The 21,715-nt window shown below is 44.0% G+C and overlaps 1 long non-coding RNA gene across 1 annotated transcript in view; it reads right to left on the bottom strand.

The window, feature by feature from the left end:
* Positions 1-293: 293 nt before the first annotated feature.
* LOC138453595 (uncharacterized) overlaps positions 294-21,715 on the bottom strand; it is a 767,559-nt gene continuing 746,137 nt past the window's right edge. Inside the window, exon 4 of the long non-coding RNA XR_011260476.1 lies at positions 294-323. This is a non-coding gene — a long non-coding RNA (uncharacterized lncRNA). The remainder of the gene's footprint in view (positions 324-21,715) is intronic.

Consider the following 21,715-nt stretch of genomic DNA (forward strand, 5'->3'; position numbering starts at 1 on the left):
ACTGTTCCAATGCTTTTGCCACTCCCTTTGGGAGCACATACCATGTAACAGATCAGCCATTTTGATTAAAATCTGTGAAAATGACATCCTTGTCTATTATTAGGCAGAATAAACCGCACATATTCAGTCACGTGACAGCAGGGCTTACCTTGGGACACTGAGAGTTCTGCTAGTTTGTGCGGCAGGTCCGAGGCCTCTGCCCCAGCTGGTGAGCCCAGAATGTCTGGTAAGGCATTTCGGCGACCTGCCCTTCCCGAAGACGCAAAATCTGTGACCACTGGCTCCACATCAGTCATTTCTGACCTCTGTCTTCATAGCAACATCTGCAGAGGGGGAAACACATGACAAGCATAATGTGACTAGTGGACATTTTCCTGCTGCACACAGAATGAGATGTGTTACTTTTGGAGGCGTATAAAGTCCCTGATGCCTGGCCACCAGACATGCTATACTTTGAGGAACTCATTTTCCCAAACTATTTCTGTCTGCTCAGCAAGTTTTTAGAACCTGTAGGGGATTTTGTCCGTTTTGTATTAGAGCAAGAGGTTGAGCTTGTTAACATATGTCTATGCCATATGGTGAAGGGGAAGTGAGTGTAAATGTGGTGAGTTCTTGAACAATTGTGAGAGTTGTTTTATAGATTTAGGTTGGGTGTTGGAATTGGATCTACAGTGTAAATTGTGAAATCGCAAATTAATGTCTCAGAGAATGCTGATGAGAAAGAACTATACTGATAACAGAAAGACTATGGGCCTGATTATGAGTGCGCCGGTCTGTTAAGAATGCTGGTAAAACGGGCAGTAATACCGGATCCAGCTTTTTTACCAGACCGGCACACTCCGAGTTTGCCAGTAGGGGCAGTGAACTACCGGCAGGCCTGGTCTACCGGGAGTTCAGGCCCCTACCAGCAAATAATTGCCCCAATAACCAGCACCGGTAGTACCAGTTATTGTGGCAATCCCATTCCATGGAGTCCTAAAGGACTCCATAGAATGGGAACTTACAGCAATTGCTGGCACCCATAATATCCCGGTAACACCAGGCTATCGCGCGCTAGTAACGGTAAGGCGGGTTTACTGGTAACCTGCAAGTAGTATAGTCGGGTTACTGGCAACCCCGTAATGAGGCCTTATGCCTTTATGTTCAGTACTGGGGAGAGAGAACCCCATCTTGAAGTATATGCTTAAAGTCAGGATGGAGAAATGAGCTTAGCAACTAATGCTGCTTTTACAGACATATTTTGTATACTGATCACTTGACAAGTTATTTTAGAAATTTGCTTACACCTCCAAGAATATACCCATGTTTCATAAAAAGAAACAGCTTCAAATGAATGATCATAGAGAATGTGAGTCTTTATTGCATTAAGGGCACACATCTGTGCCGGTTCTCTTGAAGTCTGATGAAGTGCCTGTCTCCACATACAGTGCCATTGTGCTAGTTGGGAGCGCTGAAATCCTCTATATTGTAGTAAAAGAATCATCTCCTCCAATTGAAGTCAATGTACTGAAAAACTATAAAAAGTTGCTGACAAAGGGAGGAGTAACACAGTTTTTGGATTGCTTGGGGATTGTGTGCTGTCCCTTCCTGTATTCACCCTGCAGTGCTGCTATTAAAGATTTACTGAACTAATCTCACAGAGATTCACATCCCTGATATTCAGTGTGTTGAGGATGCTCAATAGGTCTTCTTACATAGATTTGGTAGTAATCTCTCCTGTGTAGTCAAAGTCACTGAGTTTAGTTTAGTTTATTCATTTATAAAGGGCACCAAACCCTCAGGCATCTAGGCGCATTAGGTTACAGATACATTCAAACATTAGGTTACAGATACATTCAAACGTTTACAATGGGTATACATACAAATACAAAAACGTACAGTAATGGTAATGGTTTATACAATATGTACATGAGATGTGGAATATACAAATGAGTTTTATGCAATATAGGCGTATATGTCTTGGAGGCAGTTTATGTACAGTATGGGCGTATATGTCTTGGAGGCAGTTTATGTACAGTATGGGCGTATATGTCTTGAATGCAGTTTATGCAGAGAAGGCAGCTGATAGGCACAGGTAAGAGAGCTTTATGGCAGCTCATGGGTGAGAAGTCAGTTTTTTACTTTCTTTCTGAAACAAAAGAAAGAAGGTTCTGCTCTTAGGTTCGTAGGTAGGGAGTTCCATAGTTTAGGAGCTGCGGCGGAGAAACTGCAGCCCCCTGATTTTTAGAGGTTAAATCAGGGGACTCTCAGGCAGTGTTGCTGGGCCGTTCTAGTTGGGCGGTTGGAGAGGTTTTTAGAGAATTAGCAAGTCAGATATTTAGGTGCTAAGTTGGCTAAGCATTTATGGGTTAGGCTTAGTATTTGCCAGTGAGTCTGCTCTTCATAGACAGCCAGTGGTGGTTGCGTTTGGTGTCAGGGATGTGAAGCAATCTGGGAATGTAGAGGGCCGATCTAAGGGTGCTATTTTGCAATATTTGAAGTTAATTTAGGTTTCTTTTGGATGTGCCCAGATATAGCGCACTACAATAATCTAGCTTTGAAAGAATGAGAGCTCTGTCCAGAGACAAACAACTTGCTGGGGTCAGGAAAGGCCTGCAGGAGTTTATTAATTTACAAGTTTATGCTGTGGCAGAGGCGGTCGCATTAACGTGTCTGTTCAAAGTCAAGGAGGAGTCCAAGCAGAAACCCATAGTTTTGACTTCTTTGGATACCGGTATAATGTTGCCGCCGATGTTGAAGGCTTTGAAATTGTTGTCCAGTTTATTTAGTTTTGTCTGGAAGCCGATGAGGACTAATTCTGTCTCGTCATCATTGGGGCAGAGGCCATGTGTGGCCATCCATGCCTGGATGACAAGATAGATTTTATTCAGAAGGTTAGCACCAAGGTCATAGTTCCCAGTGATGGGAATGAAAATGTGGGTGTCAACTGCATAGTTAGTGTAGGTGACACCCAAATGGCCAAGGTCGTCAAACAACGGCTTAGTAAATATATTATACAGCGTTGGTGATACACACAACCCTTGAGGTACTTCACAAGTCACCTCTGCTGGGTCCGCAGAAGCGTTGGGTGAGAAGACCCTCATTGTTCTCTGATTCAGGAATGATTGGATCCATGTAGTGACTTTGTCGGAGATGAGAGCTGAGGACAAGTGGGTGCATAGTACTTTGTGATTGACCAAGTCAAATGCGGCCGATAAGTCTAGCAGTAACAGAATGGATAGGTTTCCTTTATCTATTTGGTCGTCCATTTGTGTCTTCAGGACTATTAAGGCCGTTTCTTTGCCATGTCTGGGTCCAAACACTGATTGCCGTAAGCCTTGCAGATTGTAAGCTTCTAGGTGAGCCTGAATCTGAATAAATGCAGCACGGTTTAGTATTTTCAGCAGAAAAGGCACAGTTGTAATGGGGCTGTAGTTTGTGGGGGTGTTTTGGTCCAGGTTGGGTTTTTTCAGTAGAGGAAGTACACAGGCATCTTTTAGATTGGTTGGGACTGTGCAGGTTCTGAAGGAATGGTTTGTAGAGGTGGTTATGAAAGGGGCCAGATCTCTCACTGCCTCTTGAATGATATTTGGCAGACAGATTTCTCCCTTACATCTGGAGGGTTTGAGGCTGGTGATTTAAATTTCAACCTCTATAACCGAGAGGAGAGTGAATTTGAATTGGCTGCAAGGATTTGCTGCGGTGGGCTGAATTTTGTTTGCTAAAGATTCTGAAGAGATTTTAAGTTTTTTGTTTTCTATTTAGGTTTGGAGCATCAATATTTTATTGAGGTGGAGACTTGGATCTTGGTGCACCATGATTTATCTTTAGTGCACGTTTCGATGGGTGGTACAGGTGATTCAAGGTCCCTAAGAATAGGGAAAAGTTACCTAGAGCTTGAATTGGCATTGGAGATTGTATTGTTGTATGTCTCACTTTTGGATTGGAGGATGGCTGTTTTGTAGCCGCTTGCAGCTTTTAAGAAGGCGTCTTTATTTGAGGTTGTAAGATGGTTTTTCCACGCGGTTTCTGCACGTCTTTTGGAGTCAGGTAATGATTTTACATTAGCGGTGACCAAGAGTTGAGGTGTGCTGCAGACAGATGTATTCAAGTTTTAATATGGAATGATGGTTAAGAGGTTGGAGAAGTCATTGATTAAGGAATTGGTGAATTCTGAGGTCTATGTAGTTAAGAGTAGAATGCGGCATGAAAGGATTTATAAGGAGCTATTGTTGGCTACTTCCAACTTGTTGTAGACCTGATGCCATTTTTTGTGATTGATTGGGGGAATTGAACAGATTATTGGAGAGTTTGCTGAGATCTGTAATGTTTTTGTCATACTACAAAAATGAAGCAATCTAATGAGGGAAATAAAGAAAGGCAACTTGGGTGTGACAAGCATTTTGGACAATATGGAATTCCTGAACATCATCAGAAACGGTTAACTCCATAATACTGCTATACAAACCATTCTTATTGTGCAGCAAATAATAAGTCTTGGAAAACTGCCTGCCATCTATCAAAGTATGGATGTCCGTAGGCTTTTTCATGTATATCAGGTCCAAAACAGAAGTTCTGTTACTTAATCCCAAGCAAAACATCAGACCTAACACCATCCTCACAGCACCTTCCCTTCTAAATCTTGTCACCACATTAAACCGCAAAGTGCACAGGTAACTCATAATTTCCCACTCAACATTCAGATTGGGTTAATGGTCAGTATTTACCATACTATGAGTATGGGAGCTCCTCTACTGAGAACAGCCATGGTAAAATGATCCTGTTCTATGGAATGTATTCCCGTCAGGTTCTATAGCCATGCTTTATTTCACTTCGCCCTTCAAAGAGGAGAAATATCCATTTGCATATCAGTCTGGCCCCACCCACAAAAGCAGTCCAGCATCGACATGCAAGGCAATTCTCCTCTGAACAAGAATACCATCACAACCTCATTCGTGAGGTGCAGCTCAGTCTCTTGGCGAGCAAGGGGTCCACGTCTGAATTACCCATAGTGACCTAGGGTCAAACCCCAAGTTTTACAAAATGTACAAGAATCTGGGAGTCTCTCTACTGAGAATGAACACAGTGTAAATACTCTGTTCTTTGGAATGCATTCCACCCAGGAGGGCATACACCCACCTTTTAGCTCACTGCACCCTTCACAAAGGAGGAATACCCATTTGCTTATCAGTCTGGTCCCACCCACAAGGGCAGTCCAGCGCCCAAATGCTAGGCAATTCTCTGAAGAAGAGCAACATCAGCAATCCCACACCTTTGATCATTTTGTAATACTTGGGGTTTAGCCCTAAATTACCAAAGGTAATCCAGACGTGGATCCCTTGCTCACTCTGCTAAGAGAAGCACAGCGTCACCTCATTGATGAGGCTCGACAACACCATAACACATGTCTGGAGGTTGCTGTTGGTACTCTTGTTCAGACAGGGAATTGCCTGGCCTTTCTATGGTTGACAGCCCAGGTGTCTGGGACCAGATTGATGCAAATGGATATTTCTCAACTGTCAAAGGTACAATGAGCCAAAGCGTGGTTGTAGACCCCCCTGAGTGGGAACGTACCCATTGCACAGGTTTTTGGCAGTGTTCATCCTCAGTTGAGGTGTTTCCACACCTTTGCTAACAGTGATTTTCATGCTTGAGCCCCTTTGCATGAGGGGAATGTGGTTGTTTATGTTTCACGCAATATAGGACAAGCCACCTCAATGCATTGGTCATCAAATGCCTGGAGGCTGGAAAAGGAGTAGGAATAGAAATGATGATGTTGTTTAAGATTTTCACATTTTGCAATATCTAATCTGTTTTATTTTTATTTTTAAAAGTCTAGATAAAAAATATCCAATGCACATTGTTATGTTATGTTATGTTATTTTGCATTTATATAGCGCCTTATATACCATTGGTATGGTCTGAAGGCGCCGGTAGGTTGAACGCCCTTGGGAACCGAAGTTCAGGTCAGTAGAGAGAGTAGAGGGAGTCCAAATGTGCGTGTGCGCACCAGGTATGTGTGCAGCTGGTGCAGAAATCGAGTGGTAGCTGCTTCTTAGCTGTAGGTGTGGTGGTTGAGAAGTCAGGAGTATGTGTTCGCTCTGGTCGGTTTTACCCAGAACGAGTGTGGCTGCGTTAGGCCTGAGGAGAACGCCTGGCTGGGGGGTTGTGAAACCAGCAATGATTACTTAGAGTGATGTGGAGTAAGCGGGAGATGTAGATATGAGAACAGTTATACCGAATGGTGTCATAGTATCTCTGTGTTCTAGATGAGTGGTGGTGTAAGGGGGAGAGTAAGCGTGGGGTGTGATATGATGTATGTTTTCAAGTGTTTCCTTCATTCCAAAGCATATTAAGTATCGTCCGTTGCACATATTCGTCCGTTCCTCATACTCGTCCGCTCCACACATTCGTCCAGTCATTATTATCGTCTAGTTCACACCCTTGTCCAGTCCGCACACTCGTCCAGTCCGTACACTCGTCCAGTCCGCACACTCTTGTAGTTTATACTCGTCTAGTCTACATACCGGCTCCAGTTAGGGCACTCGTTCAGTCCACAATGGTCGTCAGGTCCATCCACTCATCGGAAAAGCCAACTACTCGTCTGCTCTGTCTGTTCATCCATACCATACACTTATCTGCTCTATGTTTTTTGTCCGCTCCATGGATTCATCTGCTAGTCACACTCGTCCGCACCACACATTTACCCGCTTCAACCAATCGTCCGCTCCATATATTCATCTGCATCAGACACTCGTTCGCTCCGTAAACATATCCGTTCCACACGTCCATCCACGCTACACGTTTACTTTTCTGCTCTCCTCATTCATCCGCTCTCCACAATCGTCCGCTTCGCACTAATCTGCTCTCCACACTTGTTCCTTCTCCACGCTCCCCCACTCTCTTCAGGTCCCTTCGCTCAACCGCTCCCCACACTCAACCGCTCCCCACACTCATCCGCCATCTGCTCTCCACTGGATAAGATATCTGTTCCAATTTGTAATTCAACCCAGACCCACCTTCCCTTATTGTCAGAGTCTCTAAGGAACTTATGAGGTAGATTCTTGTTAATTAGTATAGCTACACCATCATTTGTTTTACCATTAACTGGGCTAGCAATGACATCTTGAACCCAAAAAGATGTAACTTTCATAGACTCAAGCATGGGCAGATGGGTTTCTTGAATACATGCGACTGATGGGTTGAATTTCTTCAAGTGTGATATTATCTTGTATCTTTTCATTGGATTATTGATACCTTTAACATTCCAATTAGATATATCGGAACACCATTAAAAGAATTTAAAAATCACTAATGAATAAAATAAATAATCATGTTACAATAGTGGTGGTGGACAGACCAGGCATAAGAAATCTTTGCACGTTATGTTATGTTGATTAATACCACGCACTGCTATCACCCAAGGAGTGTCTCTGGGCGTGTTGATAAAATGATCGGGTGTTGCACCAAACCGAGCAAATTGAATATGACACAGAGGCAGAGACACACAAAAGGGATAGGGATGCTGTAGAACTTATCATAATTAAGCGACTTTAAGAAAAGCGAGTAACCACATAGGATTGCATAAAAGAGGAGAAAAGAATATTATAAAGAGAGTCAAGTTCACAATAGGAGACGAAAGAGAGAAGACATGTAGGGCAAGGTGGCACCAGAAGGGTCATGAAGAGACTCCACGGGAGAGCAGGCAACCATCAGACACCACCACCTGCAATTTTTCAGATTTACATAGATATGTGAAATCCGTAATACCCTTGACAAAATAAAATGAGATCGAAGGCAACATAAGTAAACACTCAGGAGATTGTTGCTGGAGCAATTGGTGGTAGTTCTGTATCAAAACTTTCAGATTTTAGGAATCCGATGAAGGCTTTGAGGTCAGTAGGATCTATGTCTGAAGTTCTACCATTGATGGTGACCATGAACAAGCATGGATGGTGACCATATCGGACATTAAGTTGCTTCAGGATTGGGGTGTAACGGTAAACCATTTTACCGGTAGGAATACCGGGACCAATTTAATTGACCTATTATAACCATTGCATGGTTTACACCCATTTACAGAATTTGGGACGGGCAGTGAAGCCTCATCCTGCTTTTGTAATATAGTGCACGTGCACACCCAGTAAAGACTGCAATGGCTTTCTGTTGCACCCAGGCTGAGTGGCAGTCTGCCCAGGCTGCTTGTCTTGCAGATGTGCCCAACAGCTACCGGATTGCCAGCTAGCGCTGTGAGAGGCACACAACATTAACATGCCAAACTAGTGACAGGAGGTTGTTGTGGCACAGACTCGAGAAAAGATCAGAATCTGAGCTTTGCACCACACCCCACACTGCTTGGTGCCCTGGATACAAAACAGTAAGGTATGCTGTTTTACCTGATGTTGGAAGTATAATAAACAGTTGAAAGAGAAAGGACCTAGGCTTCTGAATACTTGACCAGAAGACACTTAGTAATAGATCTAATGTAAACCTTGACGGAAGTGCAATTTGAATGTCGGATGATAATAGTCTTTTAAAGAACGCATTAATGCAATGTAATGTTTACAAATCACTGACAATGTTCTGTTCTCTTCTCTCTGTCTACATGTACGTGTTTGTCAATTGTGGGTACCCTGTTCTCCTGAATGCATATATATTTGATGTTTTTCAAAATATTCTAACAGAAAGATTTTTTTTGTATGCTCGTGTACATTTAACCTGGCTCTGAGGAAGGAATGTTACCATTCCGAAATGCATTAGCCCTAGGTTTTTTTTCTTTGCCATTGTATCAGCACAAAACGAATTGGTGAAGTTTAACCATTCGTTAACTAAATGAGAAATCGAATTGAATTGCAATTTGCAGAATAAAAGCACTTTGAAGCAACTTGATCAAAGATGGTTTTACTGTCATTTATATTCTAAAAACAAATGTTCTAACCCTATTGGGGTAATTTAGGTGTGCAGCCCACACCGAAGGCTAATAAGCCTAGGTCCTTTCTCTTTCAGCACATAACGAGTGTCCCACACGGTGACACGGTATAATGGGCTGCACCCTTTGAAGTAAAATCTAAAAGCATACTCAACAGATACTAATCTATTCAAAATCAAAAGAAACAAGCTGTGCACCCTCTCCCATTCTTCAATTTTAGTATAATAAACAGTGTCACTGACAGCACATGCTTTACTTGGCGAGATGCTCTTCTGCCGTACCAAAGGGAAAAAATGCTCCTGTTCCACTTGAATACCCTTTCTCTGATCTAAAACAGTGTGCCTGCTTACAGCAGTGCTCTCCAGTCCCTACGATCCCTCCTAGTAAAGGCCCAGAAACCCAGCAAGCAAGTGCAATTGGGAAAACAAGCTCAGAAAGAGGTAACAGGGGCTGGAGATTTCAGGGAAAGGATACTTGTATATAAAATACTAGAAATCAGGGTGGGAGATCGGTAGACAGCTATCTGATTTGGAAACTATTTTATTTCGTCTCCAAAACAATTTTACACAGATGATATAGTTGTTAGGGAGAATTATCTTATAAGGCTAATTTCCCAAACCTAGTGAGTCCCCCTGCAGCTTTGCTGGATTTTTGGGGTTTGTTTTTTCTCCTGCTAAGAGCGAGACTCTTTTCCTCCCACTCTAAGGCATGATTTGAGGTAGGTCTTTGACTTTGTGTACTTATGGGCTATGGGGTATTTTACTCCATAGGGTATCATCTATTTTTGTGTGTGTGTTACACAGCACCCTCAGTGCAGTTACACAGGGGTGACATAGTGACCCCCAAACATAGACTCCATACCCTGGGACTGACTACTGTCTCCCAGGGCATGTAAAGTCACCATTGACTTTACTAGTCCAAAATTGTGAACAGAACCAGTACAAACCATCATTGAGGACCTCAATTCAATTCATTGAATTGAGGACCTACTCAGGAGATTCACCTTGTTGGAAAAAACAGAAGAAATAAACACAAGTAAGACACACTTAGCTTACACCTTTCGAAAATAATATCAAAACATTGCCTCCTTTATACTACCCTTGCCATATAATCCTAGATATTTCTTTTTTTTACTCTTAGAATGGTTTCCGCTTTTTGTAGATATTTCTAAATTTTGCATGACAACTTCTTCACTTAATAATGACCATAAAGTGATGACAATTTTTCCTGCCGTCTTTGATCACTCGTGGGTGCTGCCAGGTCCAGTCAAGCACTCGCAAGCGTGAGCTCAGAGACCACAAGAAATATGACAAAAAAGAGAACCTCTTTCCGATTTCATTCAAAAGACTATTATCATGAGTGCACAATGTAGTCACGCGTGTGCCATTGGAGACACACCTCTACCTAGAAAAGGAGGAGCATAGGGGCATGGAATGGACCACCACAGCCTGCCGTGTGCAGTGTGACTTGAACTCTTGTCCTTTCTCCGCTTCTTGGATCACGCATTGCATAGGGGTTGCTTCCTAGCTTCAGCACCTCTTTGCCTCCTGTGTCCTACCTTGGCAAAAACAGAGCATGTCAGGGTTCATGGAGCATGGAGAAAGTGAGGCGAGGTCAGAGTTAAAATATAATGGCCAGTCTGTTGGTTGGCACATCTCTGTGCCCTGGCTGTTGGGCAGGGTAATTACAGGGGACGCGCAGCGCTGGCCAACGGGCCGGCTCTCGCTGGGTCCGAGATCCGGCACCCGATGTGGAGCTGGATCGCCGGATCTGGCCATAGTCAGCCCCAAACAACCCATGCCATGAAATCGCTCTGCGCCGGCGGGATTGTTACAAAAATAAAAACATAACGCTCGCCCGCAGCGTTATGGAGTAGGGGAGCGGACCAGCACATTGGCGCCAAGAGCGCGTTTCTGGCTCCGCCCCCCACGTATGTCACACAGCAGGAAACCAGGCCAAAGGTCTTCTTAAGGATGGCATGCCATTTTGAGGAGCCGCCACTGCCATCAATCTGCTTCAGAAGTGCTTCTGGAGCCTGAGCCATACTCGTCGGTAAGCAATTTGCCATGACTGCAGGCCGCATCCACGCAGCAGATTACAATGTACCTTTGCGGGCCTGGTAATGTAATGATTACATTACCAAGCCCACGAAGGTGGGAGCCAGCTCGGTGATCGAATCTGCCCTCCCCTGTGTGAGCCCACTGTTCATACACAAAGCGGATTGCTCGCTGTGCACAGTGCTCGCACAGGGGAGATTACATCTCTGAGACCCCCACCTTGCTCTAATCTAATCTAATCTGCATTTTTATTTACAGTGTTGCGAAACAGGTCTAAAGCATACACAAAAAAGTGAGTGTGAAAAAGGAGTCATGTTGTTACAGCACATAGAAGGGAGAGGAATTCAGTTTGAATGGATATGAAAGCGTTTTATTGTAATTGTATATTTTTTAATGGAATTGATACATAGTGTGGGTTTTGGAAAAGAAGCAGCATGAAAGAAATTGCACAGTTTTTAAACTATTACTTTGAACATTTAATTTGATCGGTGGTCAACTGCCAGCTCCGCCCCCTCTGAACCCTGCCTCCTCGGACTCCGCCCTTCCTCCAAATTCTGCCCCCACTGCCCGGCCCTTGTGGGATCCCCCTCCAAACTTTTTAATTTCCAGCACTGAGGATGCGTAAGGTCATGGCACTGGTATACACTATGGGTTTCCTACCTGCCGCTATCCACCCGATTCCCCCAGTTTTGGGAAGGTGTGGAAGTGTCCATTCCATGCCATTTCTACAATTTGACAAGCGGGAGAGTCGGGGACCAATCAGAGCACAGAGCAATCACGTGAGCATTCCACTTGGAATTGTGGGAAAATGTAGGCAACATGAACTAGCATATCCAGCTCTAGTCAATCTGGGCATGTTTGCTATTGCTGTACAAAAAAGAGACCTTTCAAGACCTCCCATTGCCCTTTAGCAAGCCATTATCCCTGTTTTTGATATCCTATATCAGGAATAAAGGTTTCTTTAAGTAGTAATAGCAAGAGGCATACGGGACGCATACCTGATCGCAGAGGATGTCTTGGCAGAAAGCACTTGCATTTTTCAGTTAAGAGAAAGTCCACATCATAAACCTAATCAAGCGTTTGTTATGTGCCCTTGACCATGAGACAAGAGCACAATCTATTGAAAGTAACACAACGATGAAGGTCAGGATATAGGTGGTTTGGCTCCACGGTCTTGGGGTTTCACTCTGACCACTCCCATCCCTGGTGTACTCACTCCCCTTGCCTTTCGTCTCCATGATTAGCATTATGGTGTCCTCTCCCCTCCCTGGTGTGCTTATTGCCCTGGACAAATGTCTCTCTGATTAGCTTATCACCCCCCCCCCCTCCCCATGTCCCCATCCAGTCGGCTATTTCCTGTAGAACCATTGTCCAAGGTTCCTGCCTGGATTTTGCCAGTTCCTGCCTGAAATCATCATTCCTCCACAGGTGACTGTTACTCTTGCCACAGACTGGGGACCAACAGAAGACTTAAGACAAACACTGATGCAAAGTACGAAGGTTGGAGTAAGGCCTGCAGAGGTTTAAGGAAAACACATCAAGTGAAAGGGCTATTCAAACCCTAGTCAAAGAATTCAGTATTAAAAACAAGTTATACAAAATCTTTTGGGATATTTGTCTAAATGGGTGGAATCTCACAACCTGATCCCAATCCTTCAACACAATTTAGAAAGGAACGCGCCACAGTGATAATCTGATGGCAATTTATCATTTGATATATATAAAAATATTTAGTTACTAAAAACAATTGCATTATTTTTTCTTTTCTTTTCTTTCTTTCTTCAATTTGTAACCATCAAGGACCACATCGACACCCTCGCTCCAGCTTTGGCCAATTTCTGCAATCACTCTTTTATACTGGAAGCTTCCCTTCCTTCCTAAATCACTCCCTTGTGCGCCCCCTCCTCAAGAAGCCCTCTGCCGATCCTTCCTTGCCGGCAAACTACCGCCCGATCTCCATCACTCCTTTTATGGGCAAACTCTTGGAAAAGCTGGCCATCTCCCAGTTTATTCTCCATACTGAATCTATTGGTTGTTTCGATGACATCCAGTGTGGATTTAGAGTAGCCAGAAGCACGGAAACTGCGCTCCTGAACACCCATGAAGACTTGCTCTCTAATCTCGATACTAACCTCATTCTCCTTATCTATCCTCTGCTTCTGATACGATCAACCACGCCATCCTGATCAATCATCTCTGTGACAACCTGGGCATCACCGATCAACCCTGACAGGTCCAACTTGGTTCCTTTCTCTCTACCACCTCTATCCCTACCTGTGGTGTTCCACAGGGCTCTAACCTCTCACCCTGGCTCTTCAACCATTACTTGGCACCTGTGGCCAACCTCATCTCTACCTTCTGTTCTAACTTTCAGTGTTATGCGGATGACACCCAGTTTTCCTTCAGGCTCCCCTCAGCCTCCTCTGCTCTCTTGCTCATACCTGACTGTCTATCCGCGGATCAGGTATGATGGGCCTCCATCGATCTCTGCCTTAATGGCAGTAATACTGAGATCCTTCTCATTGGGACCCCTGCTCCCGCTTTCCCTCTTTCACTCTTGCCGCCCACCCTGGGCCCTCTACCCTCACCTTCCTGTGAGGCGAAGAACCTTGGGGTCATCTTCAACTCCACACTCTCCTCACATCTCTGACATCTCTAAGAAGTCACACTACCAGCTACACCCCCTCAGATGTATACTTCCTTTTCTTACTTTACCCCAGAAGCTTACTGTCGCCAGAGCCCTGGTTCTCTCTAGGCTGGACTATTGCAACAGCCTCTTTCTAAATCTGCCTGCCTCTACTCTTCGCCTTTTGTTTGCAACTAATCTAGAACAGGAATGCAAGACTTGTCCATGGCCTCAAGCCCAAGGATCGTATCTCTCCAGCCCTGAAATCTCTCCACTCTCTCCCAGTAGCTGCAAAGATCAAGTTCAAGACCCTCTGCACCGTCCACAAGGCGTTCTGCGGCCGGGGACTACCCTACATCCAACTCACTCTTCCTAAGCATCTTCCTTCTCAAGCCCTCCGCTCATTCAACTGCAAATATTTGAGGGTCAGACGCTTCTCCAGACAGAGAGATCTCTATCCTTGGCTGGGGCCTCCCTCTGGAACAGCCTCCCTGCCTCTCTCAAACTTGAGCAGGACCACCTAAGATTCCTGAAGCAACGCAAACCTTCCTATTTGCTTCCGGCTTCTCTCTCTCTCTCCCTTGCTGAAGCTCCTGTCCGCTGCGCTAACTGGTTACCTGGATACCCACTGAACCTCATGGGCACCAGGCTACCTGCATGACCAGTAGCCCCCTGCAGTGCCTCCGGGCCGCCCATCCACTTAGGGACTGTATCTTCAACCCTACGGTCATCTGTTTCCCTGCACTTACTTGAGCCACTACCCTGGCAGCACTTACTGTGTTTTTGCCACTGCACTCTCCCCCTACCCCTCTTGCACTTCTCATCTTCCCTTCCTCTCACACTTGCACAATTTGAGTGACACAAGGACCAGTAAGATCATTGTTTTGTCCTCCCTCTGTCCACCCTTCTTTGTCTTGTCGCACCTAGACACACTTGTGTATAGATGCGTTATAAATCATTTATCATATTATATCATTAATGCACGTAGACAGGGCCCGCAGGCATAATAGCGCAAGGATATGGCAGAAAAAAACCTGCAAGTACACAGACAGGGCAGCTCAGGAGAACTGAAAGGAAGTTGTGAGGTTGTGTTTAAATTTCCCAAAGCTTGTGCAGGCTCTTAGGTCGGGAGGTAGGTCATTCCACTGTCTTGGCGCAATAAGGGGGAAAGAACCCCGGGCTAAAATGGCCAGCTTATCCTTGGGAATAAGAAAGAGGTTGAAGTTATTTGACCGAGGAACTCTCCTTGCCGGTAGCCATTCTAGCCTGTCTGTGAGGTAGCTGGGACTTTTCCCATGAAGACATTGATATGTGATGCACAGGGTCTGATAGGTCACTCTCCTTTCCACTGCCAATGAAGGGCCCTCCTGGCGTTGGAGACATAATCGGATTTCTTCAGGCCTTCAACCATTCTCACAGCATTGTTTTGAACAACCTGAAGGTGGGCCAGCTCACCATTCAGGTCCCCTGGAGAAGGCTTGCACAGTAGTCTATGCCGGCTCCATATTAATATTGACCTATCATAGGCGTATGTTAAGGTTGACAGGAACACTCTTTGGAGAAAGTTGGGGTATGCCATTTTCTTTATTGACCGTATGATTGAAATGCATAATGAAAGCTGGGCTATGGTCATATTAGCCCAACAGGGACGGCTTCCTGTTGGCTCTCCTATCATACAACGTATCTACTGCAGATATAGGGAAAATGCTTAGAGAGAAGGGAAAAGTTATCGTCCTAAAATCAGCCATTTCAGAATACCACGTTTATCCTTCGCAGACAATACTTTTAAATGGCTTTCACACTGGGAGGTCTGCAACATGGTTAGGACGAGTTTAAGTAAACTGCAACAGAAGTTTATAGGCAAACAGATTCTGTCTGAGCCCGTAGCTTTTTTTCACAAAACAGACAGAACAATTTATTAATTACAACTTCTGCATCTAAAATCACCTAAAACTGGCTAGATATCCCTTCAACCAAAGACTAACTATCCCTCAGTTGGATGCTAGTTCCTTAGTGAGCGCTGGTGTAATGCCTGTCTAGGTTAGGGGATAGATAAGAGACTCGCCATATCCTCTCTCATTACTTTCCTGACATCTAAAAATAGTGCACACTTTTCGGAAGTCAAGTCTATTTCTTTATTATTCTTCCGTCCTCAATGTGTGGTTTATCAATTTTAAAACAACAATAATTCAAAAACAGATTGCTATATTTTTGTCTTTTTTGACATGTTTCGTCTGTATTCGCCTGAGCTTGCGAGTTCATCAGCATGTCTCAGAGGTCAGGTCATCACCCTGAACTTTTTCTGGTCAACCGATTTCAGCGGGATAGATATCATTTACGGCTTTCTTCAGGACTCTAACTTAGACACCATTTGTCAAGTGTCAAACATATTTAAAAAAAGACAAACATCATTATTCATGTCTTGGTCTCCATTTTCTGTAACGGAGGGAGGCGTCTCCTGATTTCTTCTACAGGCGTCTCGGTTCCGGGTTCCTGGAAATTGGTTTGTATTCTTCTCATTTCGTTTGTAGGTTCAAACTTCAAGAGTCTACCATGGAGTATTAAGTAGACCAGAATTTGGTTTTGTATTTCTCTCATTTCATTTGTAGGTTCAAACTTCAAGAGTCTTATCATGGAGTATTCAGTTGACCAGTGTATTAGAGCTGTATGGTTATTATGTCTCCTGTTCTTTCGAGATTTTAATTCTGTTTTGTAGGACAGCGCTGCATCTAGTTGTTGTTGGCGGTTCTTAATCCAATCGTCTGTCACACTCGGAGAGCTTGTAATCCGTGTCTTTCTATCCGTTTCACATACAGATCAATGGACGAGTTTAAGGAATATTTCCAGAGGAATAATCTGGAGGTTAACATAAAATACCTGCTATAATGATATTCAATGGCAGAAGGAACTTTACTAAGCTTAACTGGAATATTGATAACAACACCATTGTGCTAGTCCAATATAAATACTTAGGAGAGTTACCATTGATAAAAACGAGAGTCCCTTAAGAGAATTACTTAGTATAAAACATGTTTTAAGGAAAATCTTACAAAAAAAAACCCTTTGGAACTAAATCATTGATCTCTCTTATTAAACTGCATGAACTTAAAGTAGTGCCACTATTGTTGTGTGACCTGCCAGTTATATACGATAAAGATATGACTTGGGTTGATTGATTCGAAGGTTTGTTATTGACAAACATTTTTTTTCCAGGTGGAAACTGCTATTGTTAAGTTTTGGCAGGAAATGATAAAAATGTGTATCTTGAAAATCATTTATTTCGAGTATTCTGTATGAATGGTTGGCTTAAAGGTACAACGATGACTAGGATAATCAATGAAAGCAAAGGGCTATACCATTTTATTGATTAGAAATAAAACTCATATATATTGAAAACTATAGTCAAGAGTAGACTTGCCTTAGTAAATTGGTTGCTGGATCTTCTGCATCCTACCAAGAGAAAGGACTTTTGTAAAGCTAATAAAAAAACGAAAATATGGCCTCCCATAGAGAATGCGAAATGCCAAACAAACAAACCAGATTATTTCTGCACACTTTTCCCCTAAATCCTCTTCCAGTTTGGGAGGTTGGGGGTGCCTGTTGGAGGGTTCCCATGAAGGAGCACTATTGCAATCTATGTAAGGAACATGTAGTCTCTGTCATGCATATTTTTCTAAATTATGTTAATCTCCAGTAATTCGAGAGAAACGTGGAAAGGAGAAATCTTGGGGAGACGGCAAGCTTATACCTCAGACCATACTATGGACCATTTTTATGAGGTGAAACTAATCACATATCCTTTAACCTATGTGATTTTTTTTCAGAGATTTAAAAAAATGCACTCACTTAAAAATACGTGTTTCAAAAAAGCAAGAAAATGAAATATAAGAATGATATTGTATTTTATAAACTATGAAAGATATGTTGCATATATTTTTACTTCTAGAGATACTTTCATGTTTTTTTAAACCTATTATAATTTTCAACAATGAAATCAAATAAATACTCTAAGGTATTGTGGTGGTCCTGAGGATATGTGATCAGGGTTGTATGGTCATGAATGATTCACTCCAAGTCATACACATTTCCAGTGTGGTTCGCACAGTTGCAGAGTGGATCACTCAAAGTCACTAAATGTTTGTGTGGGGTGCCAATATTTCAAGAGTTTTGGGTCCCTTCTGTGGCTGATTGACAATGCTGGCCCTCCTCGACTTTGTAGCTTGTTTATTTTTTTATATTTATTTATTTACTTCTTACACGCCTAAATGCCAGCAGGCATCGGGCACAACACAGACACAAAAGGACAAACAGAAGAGACGTGACAGATGACTGTTGATTTTCCCCTGTTCTGTCCTGTGTGGATTGTGAGGTTGCATTCATTGTTCCGGCATGAAGCAACCAAGTGCAGTGTGCCGAGTGATAAGCTAGGCACTGGCTTAGGTCGATCAAGAACCCAGCACAACCTTTGGCTTCTGGGTAAGCATGCCTCGCTGTTCCCGAGAAAGCCCTCCTGGCCCACCAATTCTCAATGAGCTTGTCTAGCTTGGGATCTAAGTGAGCAGGCGGGAAGGCATTTGGCTAGCCTCAATGGTCTATTTTTTTGCCTCTCTGAGGTTCTTTAGGATTTGACTCTACCAATCTCACAGCACAAGTCAATACGCCTTCCCAGTTCTCTTGTGCCTTGGTCTGTCCCAGTTCACACCCCACTAGCATCACCAACTGCCTCAAAGCCGCCCTTTAGCTTATGTCATTCTTGGTTTGCATTGCTGGTTGTCTGCTTTTCACGTCTACATCCACTTTCTCCTTCTTTCTGACCCTGCTCTGTCTTCAATCTCTCCCTGCGCCAGAGGTACTCCTTCTTCTCAAACCTCCACATTTTCAGGCTTTCCTTCCACCTCTTCCTCATCTCTTCCGCCTCCAAATGTCAACCCCTCCCACATAGACCTGCTTCGGTTCTCCACCTCAATTCACACTCTCTCGCACTCACTCTCTCATTTGCCTTTCATGCCTCCAAAAAAAATGTCTCTCATGCAAGACTTGCTCCTCCTTGATTTTTCCTTTCTCCAAGCCCAACCTCTCACTTGCTGTCATTACTTTGCACTGGATATGTGGCTCTTCTCATCCTTTGTGGGTTATGTTTCTTTTGTCCCTGCACCCTCCAGGACTCTTGTCCCTCTAAGTTCCTTTCAACTCTACTAGACCTTTTTCCTCTGGAACAGCTCTGCAAGGCACAACTGCACCCCAGCATCTCATGAAACAAACTGAGGAATGGGACGTATCAGAAGAATATGTCACTTCTCCCCCAGGGGGAGCCTTTCCCTGTGAGGCTAGGGAGGTGAGCCCACTCCGCAATACCCTCCCAAGGGGTAGAGGCAAGCGGGACCTCACCGGGAGAGACTCTCCCTTTGTGGACAAGGATTCCCGTTCTGATGAAGAACTCCCTAAGAAACACACCACCAACATACCTCGAAAAACATACAGCAAAGATAGGTATGAAGAACATACCAAAATCTGTTATTGCCATCAAGATACACTGATTATTCCTCTAAGGGAAAAACTACCCGATACTGAAACGAGGGAAAAGACATGTGCAGCAATACAGATCATGAAGCAAAAAGAGAGAAAGGACTAAGGTTACGCTAGGGAAGGCCCAGGAAAGTGTAATAAAGTAAGTAGACGGAGACTGGGAGAAGAGTGATAGAACCTACGAGTTACTAACTGGCTTTAAGTATCCTGATGGAAAGATGCAGGTGCGTCGTCTTGTGTGAAGGCTGAATCCAGCTTAAGTTTCTGCAGTCTGGCGTTGGAGAAGAGAAGGGACGAGAGAAACCGAAGTAAAGGCAATGTGTCCTAGTCCAGAACAAGAGTTAAGTTGTGGCATGACCAAAGCCAAGCAGAGGTGGACCAGCAGGTCCGTGAACAACGCTGATACCACTTAATTGAATGCAAGGAGAAAAGAACTGGTAAATCAGAAACTGCAGAGACTGTGGGCCTCATAAGTATGGCGGTAAGGCAACAACGGTGCCAGAAGCACTACCGGTACCATTGCTACCGTACCGCCATACTACGAGTTCTGCTGGTGGGTGCCCTTGCAGCCACCAGGTCTGACCTGGTGGCCGTGCCGGCACCCACGAGCAGAACATGACGGTAATAACGGTACCGGTGCTACCACCGTCCCCATTCCCATTGAGCCCTAATGGGCTCAGTGGGAATGGGGAATAATTGTTTCTGGCGCCCAGAAAAGGGCAATTACTGGGTCCGACAAGGTCGTAATGACCCGGTAATTGCCCTTTTCTGGGCGCCAGAAAAAAATGAATACAGGCACGGCTGCCGCCAGCCTCGTAATGAGGCCCTGTGTATGAAACTGCAAGAACAATCAGAGGCTAACCTGACATGTGCAAAACAAATTCCCAATCCGTTGAAAGACTCAGTGACGTCGTCCTCGGGCACAAGAGGTAACGGGGAAAACGGGAGACCCGGTAGGGGGACTGGAGCAAATCATTACTGGGACACCCCTACTTATCCCAGTTCAGATCAGATATTGAGACTGAATGATGAGAAGGAGAATCATTACTGGTATGATCATACTTGTCCCAGTCAAGATCAAATATTGATATTGGAGGAAGAGTAAGAGAATCGTTACTGCAACGCTCGTACTTGTCCCAGAAAGGATTAAGCATCAAGAGCAAAAGTCAGAAAAGAGAAATCATACTCATCCCATTCGAGTTAAAATACTATTGTGGAATGATAATCCTTATTAGAAGGTTTAAAGAAGATCAAGGAGACAACCCTGAGATATTGCCGAATAGGAGATAACTTGAGAGGGACAAACTGAGAGAACAGATTGAAAGTGAAAACAAGGGCCACGGCCAAAGATAAACTAAAGTCTGTGAAGTAAAGATTAAGAACCCAGGACGTCAAGGGCAAGGGATAAATACAAGTAGAGTAAGACAGGAGAACAAGAAGGAAGGAAAGAGTGATCAAAGGAAAGAAACTCTTGAAACCTTGAAGAACCCAGTAGTTGAACTGTGTGACTTAATAAAAGTAGTTAGCTAGAAATACTTAAAACTACTTTATTGAATGGAAGTTGGTGAAGAATCAGCTCACAAGAGAAGGGAGTCATTCTTTTTTTGTTATAATAGTGGTAGGTTTAGAATAGGTTTGTTGGGACAGTGGACTGATCCAGATTTGGACTCTCACTGACGACTGACGAGCACCATAGCTAGTTTTGTTAGGTAGGGAAACCCTTACCATAGAGAAAGATAGGTGTTTGCTTCTCTCCGTTAATAAAAAGTACCAGTGAGATGGAAAGTCAGAGTTTGTGTCCTCCTTCTGGCTCGCCGCAGGAAGCTGAGACTCTTTTATAATACGGCATGGACGTCTGCTCTCTGATTGACTGGGACTTTCAGGTGGTTCCTTGCAGCGTTCTGATTGAGAGTGAGGCTTTGAAACTCAGAGGGTAGCATATTAAAGAGATTGGTCGCCATTTTCAATCCATGCCATGTGACCTGGAAGTGTGTATGGTGCGAAAAGGGTCTACATCTCTCCCAAGCAAGTAGACGTTTCTGCAAATACAATGGATTCAGCATGTTATTTTGAATTCCTGATGCCTTTTGTTTCCATTTCCCTGGGAAGTTGGTGTTTCCGATTAGGTTGTAAGGGAAAATAAATGTTTTGTTTGTGCATGCCCAGCTGCAGAATTGGGAGAGATATGTTTTCCACACACTGTGGGGGAGGCATTATTTCTGCAGGAAAAGTGGGGGCGGGTGTGCATTTTACTTCTCCCCATTTGGTGTTGGTGTACTTCACTTTGTTCTATGAAGAGTGTGGCCAGTTCCCTGCTGGATTTGGTGGTTAGGAGAAGGGCGAGTCTCCTGGGGTCTTGGGAAGACTTTGCTGGGAGTGTCCAGACGTTCAGACCCTCTGCTGGGGTGTACCTTGTCCTCTGTTGGGGTGTACCTTGCCCTCTGTTCCCTGAATAAGAAGTGGGTGTTCTATTACATGCAATGGGTGGGTATTGGCATTGTGAGGGAAGGGCACTCTGAATATCTGTCTGGAACTTCGGGCGAGTATGAGGACTCTGGGGGATCCCTCATACGCCATCTCCAGGGAATGCAACATGTA

This window comes from Ambystoma mexicanum, chromosome 4p (genome assembly GCF_040938575.1).
Source record: "Ambystoma mexicanum isolate Mex_15411 chromosome 4p, UKY_AmexF1_1, whole genome shotgun sequence".
Lineage (NCBI taxonomy): Eukaryota > Metazoa > Chordata > Amphibia > Caudata > Ambystomatidae > Ambystoma > Ambystoma mexicanum.